A 19064-nucleotide genomic window follows, 5' to 3' on the forward strand; every position below is an offset into this window, starting at 1 on the left:
CATATTTATTAAGTGCAGATGTTTGGGGCAAGAAGAGCCAGCCTTCCCAGCTCCCCCTTTCTTGGTGAGAGAGGTAATATGAAGTGCATTTACAGGTTTTGGCCGCAAGGTGGCAGCACTGCCAAAGTGCTGTTTTTTCCCCTGATTCTACCTAGAATCCATCAAGTCCAAGTCTGAGAGGAAGTTAGGGTTAGGAAAAGGGCACAAGTGGAGTGAACTAGGTAAGCTTTTTTTTTTTTTTTTCTGTGAGAAATGGTAGAGTTGAGGTGCATTTGAGAAGTGACAGACACTTTGGAGAAGTGACTCAAATAATCTCCTAAGTAGCTTTTTCAAATACAAATCTGATTCTTCTGGTGGGCCCTGAGATTCTGCATTTTTAATATGCTTTTGAATAACGCTGTTGCTGCTGATTATTGGACCACACTCTGAACGCCAAAGCACTGATGCTTTCAAGTTGTGGTGCTGGAGAAGACTCTTTAGAGCCCCTTAGCAAGGAGATCAAACCAATCAATCCTAAGGGAAATCAATCCTGAATACTCATTGGAAGGACTGATGCTGAAGCTGAAGCTCCAATAGTTTGGCCTCTGATGCAAACAGCTGACTCACTGGAAAAGACCCTGATGCTGGGAAAGACTGAAGGCAAAAGGAGAAGAGGGTGACAGAGGATGAGATGATTGGATAGCATCACCGATTCACTGAACTTGGGCAAACTCGGGGAGATGGTAAGGGACAGGGAGGCCAAGCGTGCTGCAGTCCATGAGGTTGCAGAGATGGACACAACTTAGTGACTGAACAACAACTGAATGGCAAAGCCCTAGAGGTCATTTAGGTTAGTTCTCCCTTCCCCTGATTTATGGATGAAGAGAGATTGATGTCTGGAGAGAGAAGATTTCTCGCCTGATGTAGCAGTGACTTCAGCACTTAGCTTTCTACATCTCAACCCAGGCTTCTCACTCTTAGTCCACTTCTTGCTCCATTATATTGTGTGGCCCCGTTTACTGTTGTGGTTGCATCTCTGTAGCCTAGAACTCCCATTTTTACCACCATCTGATTTAGTGTTAGATGGAGGAGTCCTTTGGTTACTCCCTTATTCAAACCCTTCAGTGGTTCTTCTGTAACTATCAGATCAAGCTCAAATTTCTGTCTCATTTTCATGGCTGTATAACATGTGGTCCTGTTACCGAAAGATGGGGTCCAGCTGCTTGCTGCTCAAAAGCCAATAAACAGGCCAGGTTGGTGGAAGGCAAAGTTTCAAATGCGTGCAACTGGGGTCGGGGGCAGACATCTGTCTAAAGGCCGACTTCTTCCCTGACGATCAGGGGACAAGAACTTTTATAGATGGAAGGAGGGGGTTGCATGCAGAAACAGCAGAGTCAGCTCTGGCAGCCATCCTGAAATTGGTCATTGGTGGTCTGACCAGCGTCATCTTGGTTGTTCTAGGGACACTTTATCTTTAGTTCCAGGGTCAGTTTGTTTCCATTTCTTTGAGGCTAGTTCTCGCAATTGTGGCAGCTTATGTTGTGGGTACAGTCTGGTCATCGTGTAGTTAACTTCTCCACCTGTCTATCAGACAGGTGTCTGTAAGACAGCTCACAGGATATGGCTCAGAATATTATATATAGTTCTTGAAAGGGAATAAAGGTCCTTGACTCTGCTTGATGAGTACATTGTCATTATTTGGTCTCCTTTGACTGTTTTCCTTTTTCTCTGCACTTTCTCATGTCTCTGACTAAACTTACTCATCGGCTCAAGTTTTTCCGCAGACAAAAGGCAGGCAGAGGACATGGTGGGGGCAAGAATTGTAGAGTTTTGTTCTGTTTCAGCCCCACTCTTGCAAACTTACTTAAATTCCTTGTTTCTTCACCTTATCTTTGCTCGGTAGCTACCCCTGCTCCTTCCTGTTCCCTAAATATGCTGCGTTCAGCCCTCTCTCAGTGGTGGTGGTAATGCCATGGGCTTGGAGTTAGATCTTCATGCGTGCGTGCTAAGCTGCTTCAGTCGTGTCTGACTCTGTGCAACCCCATGGACTGCAGCCTGCCAGGCTCCTCTGTCCATGGGGTTTCCCAGGCAAGAATACTGGAGTGGGTTGCTGTGCCTTCTCACAGGGGATCTTCCCGACCCAGAGATCGAACCCATGCCTCTTACGTCTCCTGCGTTGGCAGGCAGGCTCTTTTCCACTAGTGCCACCTAAGAAGCCCTGGAGTTAGATGTACCTGCTTTCTAATTCCAGATCCACCAATGACCTTGGCAAGTTACTTCACCTTTCTGAGGGTCAGCATCCTCCTCTGAAATAACCCCATACGGTGATTGAGTAATGAAAAATAACACCTGCAAACCCACTCTCAATTTTGAAATCCTTTTTAAAACTTGTGTCCACAGTGGTGCCTGATGCTTGGTTCTCTGTGTCTGTGTTTCTCTTTGTCTCTGTTTCCCTAAGACTTAACCAGTCAAAGGTGTGCCTGTTTTGTGAAACCTTCCCCAGCCATTTTTGACCTAGTTGATCCCATGCTTCTATAAGTTATTTCTATTAACATTTTATTATTTGTCAGTCCTTTCAGTGAGACACCACGGAGAGACTTCAGGAGTAACTCGCTGTGTAATTGAGGGATAATGAAATTAATTTTTGTTTTGGTATTCCCTGAGTTTTAAAGTACTTCCTGACTTTTCTATTGTCACTTATTCCCTAGCATAGGTTCCTCCTCCACCAGCAGCACCAGACCTAGTAGTTTTTTTTTTTTTACATATAATTTTACTTGTTTATTTTTGGATGTGAGGAGTCTTCATTGCTGTGCAGGCTTTTTCTCTTGTTGGGGAGAGTAGGGGCAGCTCTCTAATTGCGGCACACGGGCTTCTCACTGCTGTGACTTCTCTTGTGGAGCATGGGATCTAGGGCGCATGGGCTACAGCAGTTGTGATTCCCGGGCTCTAGAGCGCAGGCTCAGTAGTTGTGGCACATGAGCTTGGTTGCCCTGCGGCATGTGGGATCTTCTTGGATCAAGGATCTAATCTGTATCTCCTGCATTAGCAGGCAGATTCTTTATCACTGAGCCACCTGGGAAGCCCAGACCTGGTAATTTTCGAACACTTTAGGGGTAGTTCTTGTCAGGCACCTTCTAGCCTCTGCATTTTGGGTAAACTGGTGTTCCCCTTTGTGTGTTATGAAATGGCCCCTCCAAGGAAGCGGTTTGATGAAATCTCTTTCTGGAAACACCGATAGCAATAAAGAAGTTGAGTACAGAACCATTGCTTCAACAACCCAAGTGGCAAGAGATGTGTACACTATCCTATTTCATGAAATTTATAGCAAGGTCCTTACTCTCTTGTTTCAGAAGAAACTAAGGACAAAAGACCAGGTGGGGAGGGCAAAGGTCATTTAAGGGAGCTCATGTACCTCTGACCTAGATTCTCTGAATTGTTCATTTGACTGTACCCAAAAGTGTTCATCTTTGCATGTGTGGTCATATATTGATATCCCATGATCCACAATTCCCTCCCTCAGTGGCACTTAGGAGCTTGCATCAGGCTCATGACCATATAATTATATGGTGTGTTCTTTCACCGTAGCAAAGGATTCTCTGAAGTCTGGAGAGAAAATAGACCAGGAAGACCAGACACTTTCTCTAGCGTCCTGCCTTCTCCTTTATTGGACAGCAGTCTACTCACCCATCACTTTCTCAGTCAGGGGATTTTTTTTTTTGGCCTTTCCTTTCCCCTACTATGGGTTCGTGCCAAAGTCCAGATATGTTTATCTGTGCCTGGAACTGGCTGTTCTTTTAAAAAGAGAAGCCCAGGAAATCGCTTCCTTGCTGATTTCCAGAATTCTAATTTTCTCATCTCAGCTGGTGATTTCCGACCCTGGATGCTAGTTCGAATCACCCGCAGGACACCTAAAGCTAGCAGTGCCTATATCTTATTCCCAGAGAGGCTTTTTTGACTGATCTGTGGTGTGGCCCCAGCCTCGGTAGATTAAAAAAGCTTCCAAGCAAAATAGTGGTCATTTCAGAGAGGAGGAACCTTAGCCAAGCGTTCAAAGTTAACATCACCAGTAATGAGACATTGATATCATGGACCCAGCATGACAAGCTGAGAAGGCATAGTGTTGCTTCTGTGGTATTCTTGCCAAAATTGCATAACCTAAGTCTAATCATGAAGAAATGTTAGATAATCTCAAACTGAGGGTCATTCTGCAAAATAACTGGCTAATACTCTTAAAAACGTGCAAGCCAAACCTATTTGCATGGCAGTAGAGATGCAAAGAGAACAGACTTGTGGACACACTGAGGGAAGGAGAGAGTGGGATGAATTGAGAGAGTAGCATTGAAACGCGTACATTACTGTATGTTAAACAGCGAGTGGGAAGTTACCGTATAACACAGGGAGCTCAACCTGGTGCTCTGTGACAACCTTGAGCGGGGGACGGAGGGGGATATGGGAAGGAGGTTTAAGAGGGAGGAGACACATGTATACTTATGGCTGATTCACCTTGTTGTGTGACAGAAATCAATACAACATTGTAAAACAATTATCCTGCAATTTAAAAAAAACAGTGATGGTCAGGAAGGAATTCTGAGGAACTGGTCCAGATTAAAGGGGACAGAGGAGATAAGACAACTAAATATCATGTGGGATCCTAGATTGTATCCTAATTGAGAAAAAGGGCATTAGTGGCAAAGTTGATGAAATATGGATAAACTGTAGATTTGTTAATGGATTGTATCAACAGTAATTTGTTGATTTTGATCATCTCTGTGGTTTTACCTATCACATTGATATTTGGGGAAGTTGAGTGAAGGGTCTATGGGCACTCTGACCATTTTGAAACGTTTTTGAATGTCTAAAATTATGTTAAAATGGAAAGTTAAGAAAATAGAAGCACAATAAGAAAGCTTCCAGATAATTAATGAGTCGCCAGAGTTGAGAATCACTTTCCTAAGTCATCTTGCCTAATACTGTCAGAGTAATCTTGCTGAAAATTCTTTTTGTCGTGTTTATGACTTTCAAAAGTTTTCAGTGACTCCTATCGTCTGTAACAGGAAGTTCAAATTTTTCAAAACTTTTTACTTTATATTGGAGTGTAGCCAATTAACAATGTGATACTTTCAGGTGAACATCAAAGGGGCTCAGCCATACATCTACATGTATCCATTCTCCCCCAAACCCCTTCCCATCCAGGCTGCCATATAACATTGAGCAGAGGTTCCCTGCGCTATTACAGTAGGTAAGCTGTCATTCAAAAATGCCCAAAGCATGACCCTAGTCTGCTCCCTTGGTCTATGTAGTAAGATCGGAACCCACGTTTTACATTCCTATGTCTGCATTTATTCAAATTATTTTCCTTCTTCCTATAATACCCTTCCCTTCCTGCTCAGCCTCATGAATTATTTTTTTTATCCTAAGACCCATTTCAGATCCTATCCTTTCACTGAAGTCTTTTATGAGTATTTCTATTAGAAGCAGTCATCTTTCTTGTCCTTGAGTTCTGGTAGGTAGGATGGCATGGAATGAAAATATGATCTTTAGATTCAGAAATATGTGATTCTGAATCCCGGTTTTACCTTTCACCAGTGCTTGAATAAGGGACAAGTTAATTGATCTTATTGGAGTGTTGGTTTCTCATCTGCCAAATAGGGATGGCAGTACCTACATGGCATTAGATGAGATGCAAACCTAAAGAGCCCCGCACATAAGAGATACCTTCTTCCTCTTGTCTGTAGCTCAGTCGTCCCCACAGGGATGGTGGATGGTGCAAAGGCTCTTGTCAAAATTTCCTTCAGAGTCTGTAAAAGATGTCTGTGTCTAGTCATTAAGATGACAGGCACGCTTGAACTGAATGGGTTTTCAAGGATTTCAACTGAGATCTTTTTTTTCCCCCTGGAAACTAACTCAGTAAATAAGTGACCTGTGGATAGAGGAATGTAACTCAGTGGGGTAGGGGCGGGTAGAGAATGGGTTAGAAACATTGGGAGGAATCTGTGATGCCTCCCACGTCCATCTTTGCTCTCATCAGGACAGCACTGAGGAAGCTGACTCTTTAGTGAGACTCCTTGAACCACGAGTCAAGCATAGCAAACTTTACTAATCCATTCCTTGCCTGAGTACACAGGCGTCAGGTTCCCTGTGAGTTGAGTGCCTTCTCCCTTTCTGCTCCCTCCACCCACACAGCTGTATTGGGTGCTCTGGTTTGGCCCCAGGTGCCAAGCCCCTTGAGTTTGAGCAAATTCTGAGAGATGGTGAAGGACAAGGAAGCCTGATGCGCTGCAGCCCATGGAGTTGCAAAGAGTTGGACACGACTTAGCGACTAAACAACAACAACAACCCAAGCCCCTAGTACTGGTCTAAGATGTCAAAGCCAGGAGTAGGGGAGACTAAGGAGAAAGTCAGAGGCCAACAGTCATGGAAAGAGTTGGGTGTGGCTGCCATTGCGGAAAGGCCACAAGCTGCGTGTGTTTTATGATGATTTCTGCATTTGGAATCTCCTCCAGATCCCCTGGAGAAGGAAATGGCAACCCACTCCAGTATTCTTACCTGGACAGAAGAGCCTGGCGGGCTACAGTCCATGGGGTCGCAGAGTCGGACACGACCGAACAACAGCAGCAGCCGCCCCCTTATGATCCTCCTGGGGACTTTCTATCTTCTTTTTCCTTCTCATTATACATTCTTTTCCTTGTCTGCCCCTTCTATGGCTAGAGTATTGCTGTGCAAACGTTGCAGAAAGGGGGACCCCTTCCAGGGCTCGAGAATGGGCTCTTGTCTAACACGCGGAAGTGAATCGTCCGAGGAGACACTCATGCTGACAAAGCAGGAGACTTTATTGGGAAGGGGCGCCCAGGTGGAGAACAGCAGGGTAAGGGAACTCAGGAGGACTTCTTTGCCACGTGGCTCGAGTTTCATGGCAATGGGTTTAGTTTCCAGGTTGTCTCTGGCTAATCATCTTGCTTGACCCATTGTCTGACTCGGGCCTTCCTGGAAGGTTTACTGTGGGCTCATCACGGACCAGACTCTGTGGGTAACGCCTCAGATATCTCACCTGCCCTTTTCTGTCATTTCCTAATGCAGAGAGAGTGACCCTTGTGTTACACGTGAGGAGGACGAGGCTGAGGGAGATGAAGGGATAGATCCAGGGTCATCCAGCCCTAATGGCACGGCCAGTGTGTTTCACCCGGAAGCTTGTGCTCCTGCTTCTGCACCAGAAGCAAAGTGAAGGAGGAGGAAGGCCAAACACGAGGTGGGTGTGGGTAACGTTCAGGCAGATCCTGGTCCTCCTCCACATCTGCGTTCTAACCCCTGGAGCCTGTGGATGTCACATTACTTGGGGTGAAGGACTTTGCAGGTGTGATGATGAGTTCAGGATCTTGAGATGGTAAGAGTCTTCGGGATCATCCAGGTGGGCCCGACATCATCACCGGTATCCTCATAAGTGACAGAGGGAGGCAGGAGAGTCAAGGTCAGCGTGAGAGACTCCACTATCCATCTCTGGGTTGGCGGATGCAGGGGGCTGAGCGCCAAGGAGTGTGGGCGTCTCTGGAGCCTGGATCAGGAGAGGGAGCGGATTCACTCCTGGATCTCCAGAAAGAACACCGTCTGCCAACACCTTGATGTGAGCCCAGTGACATCGTGTTGGACTTCTAACCTCCAGAACTGTACAAACAGGAGCAAAGTATATTGTCATTGGGAATTCCCTGGCGATCCAGTGGTTAAGGCTCTGCGCTCCCACTGCAGGGGGCACGGGTTCAATCCCTGGCCTAGAAATTAAGATCCCACGTGTCACGTGGTGTTGCTCACCCCTCCCCCCCCCAAAAAAAAGCATATCATCTTTGCATTCCAGGAGGTTACAGTTTGCCACCCAGAAAAGGAGCCTGAAAGAAATATGCCAAATTGTTAAACAACAATTAAGTCTAGATTCCCAGGTGGCAATAGTGGTAAAGAACCTGCCTGCCAATGCAGGAGACCTAAAAGATGTGGGTTTGATTCTTGGGTCAGGAAGATCCCCTGGAGGAGGAAATGGCAACCCAATCCAGTATTCTTGCCTGGAGAATCCCCTGGACAGAGGAGCCTGGCGGGCTACAGTTCATAGGGTCGAACAGAGTTGGACATGACTGAAGCAACTTAGCACGCACATGAGCATGGGTGAAAAATGGAATATGGGTGATACTTTATCTTTTCATACTGTATCTTAACTTTCAAAAATAAGAATTTAAATATCATTACTTCGTGATGTTATAAATAGGGGTATAATCAACAAACTGTGGGAGCATGTTTGGGGACCACTACTCGTCTGCCTGTGGGCCCCTGAGAGAGTTCACCACTCGAGTGTGCTGAGGGCAAGGGCCAGAGAAGGAAGGACCTTACGGTGGAGGAGAGGCTTGTGCCAGGGCAGGAAGCCGGGATGGTAGCCTTTGTCTGGGGCTGAGCATGAGACTCTTTTCTTCAGTCTAAATGTTTAATCAGGGACTTCCTTGGTAGTCTAGTGGTTTGGACTCTACGTTTCCATTTTGGGGGTACAGGTTCAATCTCTGGTCCGGGAACTAAGATCCTGTATGATGTACAGTGTGGTAAAAAAAAAAAAAAGTCCAGCCCAGTCACTTGAAGGATCAAACCCAGAGGAATGGGTCTCTAGGCATCAAGGAATACAGTCAGAGACGTTTTATAGGGGCAAGACAAGGCATTCTGGCAACTTGAAATCATATTAAGTAGCTTCAGACTTGGTGGCTGGGAGGATGTGCTTATGAAGTAGTTGTTTAAAGCTTGGGCTTTTCTGCTTTTCCCTCCTGTTTCTTGCAGTACTGAGTGGGCAGAGCCCTGATCCCCAAATAGGGTCCTTGTATTTTGCAGGAGGATTTGTTTCCTTTGCTAGGGGTGGAGTGTTTTTTTTTTTTTTTTTCTCTCACCAGCACTTGGGGAAATTACTGATAGAGTGACTTCTTTTTCTACTAACAGTATAGTCATAAAACAGAGCCATCGAATCTCATCCTGTGTCCTCCACCCTCCAGGGAGCCACTCCTTTTCCTGGTCCTCCTAGCTCCTAGGGGACTCAGAGGCCTGTGTGAGAAATGAAAAACAAAAAACAAAACAAAACAATAAAAAAACAAAAGCCAGGGGTGAGTAAGAACTGTTGTCATGCCCTTGTTTCCTTCAAGTATGTGTTTCTTTTTCTTTTCTCCCTTCTCCACTCTGATACTTTTGGGCCAAGTCCTGATCTCTGGGCATAGAACTGTTTTCCTTGATTCTGCTATGGTTGGGTTCCACCCATGAGAACAATGAGTCTATTTTTCTTTTTTTTTCCCTCTATAGTCAAAGGCCCTCGTGTTTGTCCTCAGGAGTTTCCACCCTGAAACTGTTGCCACGGTTTGAGCTTCCCTGTTCTGTTTCTTCCAAATCATATGAGAATCTGCAGGCTTGTGGAGAGGGCGTAGGGGGGTCCTGAGTTGTGTGCAGGAGAAGGGGAGGGTTGTGGAAATCCCAGTCAGTTGCACTTGGGAGAGTTTTCTAGGCCTGTTGGCAGAAGAAGCAGAATTGTGGGCCAGGAAACCTGGGCCCTGGGGCTGGTGACTAAGCTCTGATCTTGCATTAGTAGCTCAACTTTTCTAGGCTGTACCTTTGCCTGGAACTTCCCAGGTGGATCAGTGGTAAAGAATCTGCCTGCCATTGCAGGAGACACAGGAGGTGCAGATTTGGTCCCTGGGTGGGGAAGATTCCCTGGAGGAGGAAATGGCAACCCACTCCAGTATTCTTGCCTGGAGAATCCCTCCAGGCTATATAGTCCATGGGGTCTCAAAAGAGTTGAATAGGACTGAAGTGACTGAGCATGCATGCCTGCTGCAAAATGAGGAGATTTGACTAGATGAACTCAAAGCCTACAGCCTGAATGCCCTGCCAGGCCTTTTCTTTCCTATTTCTTACTGAAATCTTCGGCATCCAAGGATCTACTATGAGATCAAATAAATCTGACTAATAATATCTGTATGGGAGGGGCCCACTCCCAGCTATTATGTTGGATGCTGGATTTTTAGAGTAGAGTGAAGGAGGTGGATATCTTGGGCCTGGTCTTATCTGGCACCCTCTTTGATGGCAGGAGGGGTGGGGTCCTTTGAAACTGTGGAAGTCTTGACCGGCAGCCTAAGGAGTTTAGACTCTTATGAGAGGGGAACTACCAGGGGCTTTAAGTGGGAAGTGGCCTGGTCAGATCTGTGTTTCAGGACCTTCTCTCTGGCAGCCTTTATGTTGGGAAAACTGTGGCTGTGGACGGTCCCTGTGAGAGTCTGAACTGGGGGAGCAGAGGGCACAGAGGGCAGGAGCCAGGAGGGTGTTCTGAAGCACTGGCAGGCCTTGGGGAGTGCCCAGAGAGGAGAGGGTGGTGAGGGGGAGGCCTGAAGGCAAGTGGGAGCCGCGTCCTGTCCTGTTTGGGCTCTTGGGTGATCAGTTGGCATGAGCCCCGGATGAGGGCTGGTTGCATAGGGACCGAGACGCTAACTCAGAGTTGGGTGTGTTTATTTTTTATTTTTAAACTCACCTTATTTATTTTTAGCTGGGCTGGGTCTTCGTTGCTGCTTAGGCTTTTCTCTAGTGAGCAGGGGTACTCTCTAGTTGTGGTGCGGTGGCTTCTCCTGTTGCGGATATAGCGCACGGGCTTCGGGAGTTGGGGCACGCAGGCTCTAGAGCACAGGCTCAATAGTTGTGGCGCGCGGGCTTAGTTGCTCTTAGACATGTGGGATCTTCCCAGGCCAGGGATAAAACCCGTGTCCCCTGCACTGGCAGGCAGATTCTTTACCACTGAGCCACCAGGGGAGCCCAACTCGGATATGTTTAGATGAGATCCCTGTGGATCGTGCAGGTGGAGATCCCCTTTGGGCAGCGGAAAGAAGCTCCCCAGGGAGGCGGGGGCTGCAGCAGGTGGGCAGGTGGGTGAGGCCAGGGTGGAGAAGAGGGAGCCAGCCCAGAGGCTGGCCTGTGCAGTACAGCTCTCCTTGTCTCCTCATCACGAGTTCCAGGGCTGCGTTCTACTCTTCATCGCACTTTTTTCTCTGGTCAGGGTGACTTTTCAGAGTTTTGCTCAGATAGGTATTCTTAACCTGGGGGTCACATACAAACTGCCTGAAAGTCTTTTGGAAAATGCGAGCTGTTAATTGATGAGGGGGGAGGCGGGGAGGAGGGGGGAAAGGAAGGCCTTCTGGAGAAGATGGGGGAGAGGGCAGCACTCGGAACACACCATGAAGCACTTTAACATTGGTGATGAAGCGCAGAGCACGGTGTGAACGTCAGGTTTTGTGAGAACGCCACACCCAGGGACAGAAGAGAGAGGGGTGAGACTAAGGCGGGGGTGGAGGGGTTAGGGGGCTGGGGGGCAGGTGCCTCAGAAGGATGAAGCTGGTAACTGGGCTACAGGGTCTAGAAACCTCCTCGGGAAGCTCCTTTTTGCTTAAAGATTCCTTGACCTGTCAATTCGTTGGGACTAATGAGTTTTATGTGCATGAATTGCATCATGAGCTCCTATCAGTAAATAAATTCTGCGAGCTTGCTAATAATTACAGTACAATTGACAGCTAGCACTGCTGGTCGTGTTTGAAGAGAACAGCTAATAGTCAACAAACACTGTGTGCTTAATGCAGGCCAGGCACGTGCTAACTACTTTAATAATCAGACGAGCTCCCTGATCCTCACAAGGGCGCATGCAGTGGGGACTTTATTAGCCCTTCTTTTAACAATGCGGGGATTAAGGTGTGGTCTGTTGCGCAGGGTACTGCAGGTACAGGACTTGAGCCAGAACTTGAAGACACGTCACCGGGGTGGGGGGGGCAGGTAGGGGGAACTTTCTGTTGTTGTTCAGTCACTAAGTTGTGTCTGACTCTTTGCGACCCCATGAACTGCAGCACACCAGGCTTCTCTGTCCTTCACTATCTCCCAGAGTTTGCTCAAACACATGTGCATTGAGTCATTGATGCCATCCAACCGTCTCATTCTCTGTCGCCCCCTTCTCCTCCTGCCCTCAGTCTTTCCCAGCATGAGCATCTTTTCCCATGAGTTGCTTCTTCGCATCAGGTGGGATTTTCTACTTGTGTTCTTCACCTCTCAGCCATCCTGTGGGGAAGTGACGAGGTGGGACTTCTCCGAGGGTGGTCCTCAGACCGTCAGCGTCAGAGTTACCTGGGATGTTTGTCAAAAACTGAGATGTTCGTGTCTCACCTTGGAGCAAATGAAAACAGAATCTCAAACATTGATATTTGCGACTGAGCTGGGGTTGGATGTCTGACTCTGGAAAGCATGGACACCTGCCTTCTCCAGTGGCCTGCATCTGAGGTCTCGCCCCTCTTTGAGGTGGACAGGGCAGGCTTTGCTTTCTCTCCTCTGGGCTGCAGGAGGGTGTGTTTCGTTTTGAGAGTGGAGGAAATTGTGCTAACATCTATGCTAGAGGAGGCGCTTCAAGACAGTGGCTTTTTTTTTTTTTTTAGCATTTTTATATTTATTTTAAAAAAATAACAATTGAAATGACATCAATGATCCATCACCTGTGCTTCTTCCACTGCTGAGGGGGAAAAAAAAACCAAACCCTTCTATGTGGCTGAGTCGAGAAGGAAAATCAAGACATTATTACCAGACATCCATTAGCCAGAAAAATGCTCTAAAAATGCTCTGTTGGTCCAGTAGTATAGACACTGACATGTTCAATGTACCAGTGCAATTAAAATATATACATTTACAATTATCCTGCCAAAAAAAGCACTTATGTAAAATAACTATGTATTAAACCAATTATTCACTCATCCATTCACTGTTTTTGCATCACTACAGTCACAAGGACAAATGAATAAAAGAACTTCTAGTAACAAAGAAAAAAATCCAAACCTTACCCCCACTTTGTGGGTTATTATGTGTTAAAATGACCACAGTAAAAGGGTCATGAGCTATCTGAAATGCAATGACAAAATGACAACTGAAGCATTTCACTAGAAAAAAACCCAAACTCAAATCTGTGAGAAAAAAATCCACAACAGTATGAGGTTGGTAGTATATGTACAATCTTACAGACACAAATAAATAGCATTTTAGAACTGTTGTTGGCTTAAGTACTAGAAATTGCTGCTGCTGCTGCTGCTAAGTCGCTTCAGTTGTGTCCAACTCTGTGCGACCCCATAGACAGCAGCCCACCAGGCTCCGCTGTCCCTGGGATTCTCCAGGCAAGAATACTGGAGTGGGTTGCCATTTCCTTCTCCAGTGCATGAAAGGGAAAAGTGAAAGTGAAGTCACTGTCGTGTCCGACTCGTAGCGATCCCATGGATTGTAGCCTACCAGGCTCCTCCATCCATGGAATTTTCCAGGCAAGAGTACTGGAGTGGGGTGCCACTGCCTTCTCCTGAGACAGTGGCTTTTATCCTTGTTTTCCCTTCACCTTTCATTTGCCTCTCTCTTCTGTGACAGCCCCTCCCCACCCACTCTCTCTCCGGGGTGGGTTTTGGTTCTCTGCCTGTCCCTGGGTGGCTCACTGCCTGAGTGGGACAGGACAGGGTGTGGGTGCGGCAGTGCCTGTGTGGTTTGGTGCTCAGGGGGATGAGCACTGGGACAGGTGCAGTGGCCCCGCGGGTCCTTTCAGGCCCAGCCCCACTGGAGGTGGAGGTGGAGGTGGCACTTTCCATGAGGTGCGGCTGTTTCACTCCATGAAGGGCAGGGGCGTCTGAGAGCAGTGGCAGGCATGGTGGAGCTGCAGCCTGGCATGTGAAGTGGAAATCCTGTTACCCACACACAAGGCTGTGTGCTCCCCATCTCTTCTGAAATGGAGGGTTAATCTCCCTTTGGGCTCCCAGCCAGTCAGTGCAGATGAACAGAAGGAGGTATGAACCTTCCACTACACGTTTAGAGGGCTGATCCAGTTCCACTCCCTGTCTTGAGTGAGGACTCTAGAGTTCAGTTGAGAGAATGTTCACACACTGGGTCCCTGGGGACATCCAGAGGTGGGGCAGGGCCCTGGGCTTGGAGAGAGGAGAGCTGGTTCTTTTTTTTTGTAATTTAAAATTTTTCACTGGAGGATAATTGCTTTACAGGACTTCCCTGGTGGCTCAGCGGTAAAGAATCTTCCTGCAATGCAGGAGACGTGGGTTCAATCCCTGGGTCGGGAAGATCCCCTGGATAAGAAAATGGCAACGCACTCCAGTATTCTTGCCTGGGAAACCCCATGGTCAGAGGAGTCTGGCAGGCCACAGTCCATGGGGTTGCAGAGTCAGCCACGACTTAGTGGCTAAACAATTGCTCTACAGTGTTGAGCTGGTTTCTCCCACACAACCATGCAAATCAGTCATTGTTCTACATATCCCCTCCCCCTCCCAGCTCACCGAGTGCCAAGCCAGGCTTCTTGTGCTACACAGCAGCTTCCCACCTGTTATTTTATACATGATAGTGTGCGCTGAAGTTCATGCGGTTGCAAAGACTTGGACATGACTTAGCGGCAGAACAACAAGTGTCCATCTGTCAGCGCTGCTTTCTCAATTCACCCTACCCGGGAGAGCTGGTTCTGAGTCAGCTAAGGGACCAGCTCCGTTTGTTACCGTGAAAAAGTCACATGCTCACTCTGGACGTGAGTTTCTTGTGTGGAAATTGCTGGGTTTGGGTGAGATGATCTTTAATCTCAGGTCAGCAGCAGGGGAGTCAGGGCAGGGGTGGAAGGGACCTGCACGCTCCTTTCTTTGGGTCTCACATGCCTGCCTCCCCCTCTCGCCCCCCAAGTAAGCAGGTTGTGAGTTCTGTTTGTGCCTTTCCCTCCTCAGCTCTGTGTCTCAGTGGCCTGAAGGCATCATCCACTGTGGGTGTGGTGAGCAGGGTCTGTGGAGCCGGAGCCCCGAAGCTCCTGGGGAAGCAGGATAGGTTCCTTGCCCTCTCGGAGAGTTGTCCTGTTTGGGGGGGGAGGGTGATACGACTTCCTTTTCTGTTTTCCCACCTCTTCCTCAACCTACCCCCCTCCACTCCCCCTTCCCTGGAGTCTCACATTCAGTTTCCAGAGTGAGCTATGATTGTTTGATAACCTTCCTGGCTGTTTCCTGCCTGCAGTTTCCTGTAACAAATGGCAGGAAGTTCATTTCATGGTCCCCAGGTTCTCTGCTTCGTGTTTTTCTCTCCTGCATAGAGCCTGACAACACCCAGGGGCACACAGGCACATGGCCTGCCGGCTCTCTGGGCTCCTGTGTGCTGAAGGTGGGGTTACGTCCTTAATGTTGTCTGGGGGCCTGCATAACACAGATGTGCAGCCATCTTCTATGTTGCTGCCACTTAAGAGCGGAGTGTGGGTGCTGTATTTGAGCAGGAGTGTATCACATTACCTATGCCTGGGACTGTGCATGTGGGTCAGAGTCAGGGGATGGGGGGCAATGGTAGTTGATGGGGAGAGGAAGTGATTCAGGAGCTGGGTTTAGTCTGTTTATGTTTCTGCTTTTTATGCAAAGTACTGGTAACTCATGTTGTCAGAGGACCGATTAAAAAGGTGTATGAAATTTCCTTCATATGGTCTGAAATTCACTTTGTTTTATTTATTTATTTTTGGCCATGCCACATGGCATGTGAAATCTTAGTTCCTCAACCAGGGATCAAACCCGCACCCCTCTGCATTGGTAGGTGAAATCTTAACTGCTGGACCACCCCACTTTGTTTTATTCTTGGATGTGTAAGATGTGAGGGTGTGGAGAGCGGAGGATGAAATGCCAGGCCATCTTGAACAGCCTGAGGTCAGCTCTCAGAAATTAGATGTTGAGTATTTAGCCATCACCACCCGTGTATTTGTGGGCTTCCCAGGTTGCGCTGGTGGTAAAGAACACCTGCCAGTGCTGGAGACATAAGAGACTTGAGTTCAATCCCTGGATCGGGAAGATCCCCTGGAGAAGGGCACAGCAGCCACTCCCGTATTCTTGCCTGGAGAACCCCCATGGACAGAGGAGCCTGGTGGGCCACAGTCCATAGGGCCTCAAAGAGTCGAACAGGACTGAAGTGACTTAGTATGCATGCATGCTGCATGGTGTGGCCAAAAATTTTTTTTATAAAAGAAAAGACCACCATAATATTGTAAAGTAATTAGCCTCCAATTAAAATAAATTAATTAATTTAAAAAAAGAAATTGTAGTTCCCTAGAGACAATTCCAGATATATTAATACAAACTGCGTTTCGAAAAGGCAGCGAGACCAGAAATCAAATTGCCAACATTCATTGGATCATGTAGAAAGCAAGGGAGTTCCAGAAAAACATCTACTTCTGCTTCATTGACTACGCTAAAGCCTTTGACTGTGTGTATCACAACAAGCTGTGAAAAATACTTGAAGAGATGGGAATACCAGACCACCTTACCTGTCTTCTGAGAAACCTGTGTGTGGGCCAAGAAGCAACAGTCAGAGCCAAACATGGAACAACTGACTGGTTCAAAATTGGGAAAGGAGTATGCCAAGGCTCTATATTGTCACCCTGCTTATGTAACTTATATGCATAGTTGTTGTTGTTTAGTGGCTAAGTCGTGTCTGATTCTTTGTAACTCCGTGGACTGCAGTACTCCAGGCTCCCCTGTCCTCCACTATCTCTTGGAGTTTGCTTAAATTCGTGTCCATATAGTCGGGGATGCTATCTAACCATTTCATCCAAAAGGAGAAGCGATCTTAACCACTGGACCACCGCGAAAGTCCCATGAACTACAATTTCTTTACCTGTTCTGAACAGCAGTTTGGGCAGTAGTTAAGCGTGGAGTAGAGAGAAAGACCGTCAGAGCAACTGTGCCAGTTTTTCTCCCTGAAGCTCCCATACTAACCTTGGATCCCCTTGACCATACCAAAACACCAAGTCAACTCGGTGAGACTGCATTCTGCTAAGGCTTCATGGTGTCCCATGTGACTTCTCTTCCCCTTCAACACTGTCTTTGATGTTAGCCTGAAGCACTTGTGTAAGATCACCAGGGTGAGGGTGTGTGAAAATTTTCCAGACCCCATATTCCTAGGGTTGGCTCTGGGCCTTGCACATTTCTGATTCTCCACGATGACTCTAGGAACTTAACCAAAACCTGGGTTCTACTGTATCTCTTTCAGCACCCAGCTGCTCCCTAAGGACAGTTTACCAAGAGACAGAGACAGACAGAGGCTTCAGCCACTGAGATGAGTCATGTGTCCATGTGCTTCCGGAATCAGGTAGATCAGATCTGTATTTAAATCCATGCTTTGTCTTCCCAGGGGGCTCAGATGGTAAAGAATCTTCCTGCAATGCAGGAGACCCAGGTTTGATCCCTGGCTCAGGAAGATCCCCTGGAGAAGGGAATGGCTACTTAATCCAGTATCCTTGCCTGGAGAATTCCATGGACAGAGAAGCCTGGCGGGCTATAGTCCATGGGGTCACAAAGAGTCAGACACGACTGTCAGACACGACTGAGCAGCTAACACACATCGTCCTTCATTAACTGTGTGACCTTGGCAAGTGACTTAAATGCTCTCCAAGACTCAGTTGCTACATCCGTCAAATGCAGATGATGCCTACATAATAGTTATTATTGTAGACAACATGTATTGAGCACTTTATACTTATTGAGTTAATCCTTATATGTTTCTGGAATCTAATTAGTAGGGTAGCTGTCATTTGTCAGATGAGAAACTGAGGTACAGAAAATTTAAATGGCAGGTCCAAGGGAATGTAAGGCATAAGTAATGGAGCTGGGGTTCTGAGTTTGGACTGTCTGACCCCAGGACCTGTGTTTAACTACTGCAATGGACTGTGTAGTTCACAAAATGTTAATAAGAATTAATTGAGAAGAACATTTAAAGCCCCAGGTAGGGACTTCCCTGGTTGGTCAAGTGGTTAAGAATCTGCCTTCCAGTGCAGGGGACTCAGTTTCGATTCGTGGTCAGGGAACAAAGATCCCGCATCCCACACGGCAACTAAACCCACGGGCTGCAACTAGAGAGAAGCTGGCATGCTGCACTAAGACCCAACACAGCCAAAAATAATAAATAAATATTTTTTTTAAGTTTAATTACCTCTAATTAAAAAAAATAAAATAAAGCCCTGGGTATAGTGCTTGGCAGGGCTTCCCTGATGGCTCAAAGAATCCACTTGCCAGTGCAGGAGACACAAGGGACTCTGGTTCAATCCCGGGGTTGGGAAGATCCCCTGGAAGAGGAAATGGCAACCCACTCCAGTATTCTTGCCTGGAGAACACCATGGACAGAGGAGCCACAGTCCATGGGGGCTGCAAAAGAGTCAGACAAGAACAATAGCACAGTGCTTGGCACACAGTAGACACTCAGTAAATGATAGTTGTTACCAGCAGAGTGGGGAAGTCTGCCTGCACCTGGGCACGTGGAAGACACGGCCCTGGGTCAGGCAGAGAGACACAGGTCCTCCTGCCAACTCGAGGTTTACACAGTGTCAGGGCCTCTTCCAACCCGCTCTGTTACGGCTTTTGGGCACAGTTTGTCCCTGTGCAAAGAAATCCCAAAGGGATTTCAGGGACGGGCCCTGAAAGGAAAACACAGGAGCTGAAACTGGGTGGCCATAGGGAGGGGCTCCTGGTGGGGCTCCCTCCCAGGGAGCCAGCTGCTAGAGAATCACCTTTCTGACTCTGCTTCAGAGGAACGTGGCTTTTCATTTCCGGCCATCTCACCCATTTGCTCAGAGCTCCTTGGTGAGCCACCTGTGAAACAGAGCAGCACTGCTGCCTGGCTCGGCCCCAGGTGAGGAGTTAATGCCAGGAAGCTCAGGGGACCCTGCAAAGACCTTGGTAAACCCGACTGTGGGCTCAGCAGAGGGGCGTGTCAATCTCGCTCTGTTTCTTTTCATGTGTGTGTGTCTTGGCTTCCTGCCTGACCCAGGACTGGCTCTGTTGGTAGCAAGCAGTTCCGGCCCACCCATCCTCTCAAGGTGCCAGCTGGGTTGGGGGCGATGTGGTTTATGAGTGCACATGCACGTGTTTGGGGCTTCCTGGATGGCTCAGTGGTAAATAGTCCACCTGCAGTGCAGGAGACACAGGAGATGCAGGTTCAGTCCCTGGTTTGGGAAGATCCCCTGGAGGAGGAAATGGTAACCCACTCCAGTATTCTTGTCTGAAGAATCCCATGGA

General features: G+C 47.6%; 1 protein-coding gene across 6 annotated transcripts in view; it reads left to right on the forward strand.

Moving 5' to 3' along the window:
- The window catches only part of LOC145515542 (uncharacterized), a 97058-nt gene that overhangs the window by 17636 nt on the left and 60358 nt on the right, over nucleotides 1–19064 (forward strand). Inside the window, exons 5-6 of one of the 6 annotated variants that reach the window (XM_081516196.1) lie at nucleotides 7057–7225; nucleotides 17044–17142. The exons of 1 other annotated variant lie outside the window; for it this stretch is intronic. The gene's annotated coding sequence lies outside the window, so the exon portion shown is untranslated. Of the gene's footprint in view, nucleotides 1–7056; nucleotides 9107–17043; nucleotides 17143–19064 lie in introns of those variants that run through there. 4 more of the 6 variants (XM_081516194.1, XM_081516195.1, XM_081516198.1 and 1 more) reach the window with 4 other exon arrangements.

The sequence above is a fragment of the Giraffa tippelskirchi genome, chromosome 7 (assembly GCF_054371585.1).
Source record: "Giraffa tippelskirchi isolate mGirTip1 chromosome 7, T2T-mGirTip1v1.2.pri, whole genome shotgun sequence".
NCBI classification, from domain to species: Eukaryota; Metazoa; Chordata; class Mammalia; order Artiodactyla; family Giraffidae; genus Giraffa; species Giraffa tippelskirchi.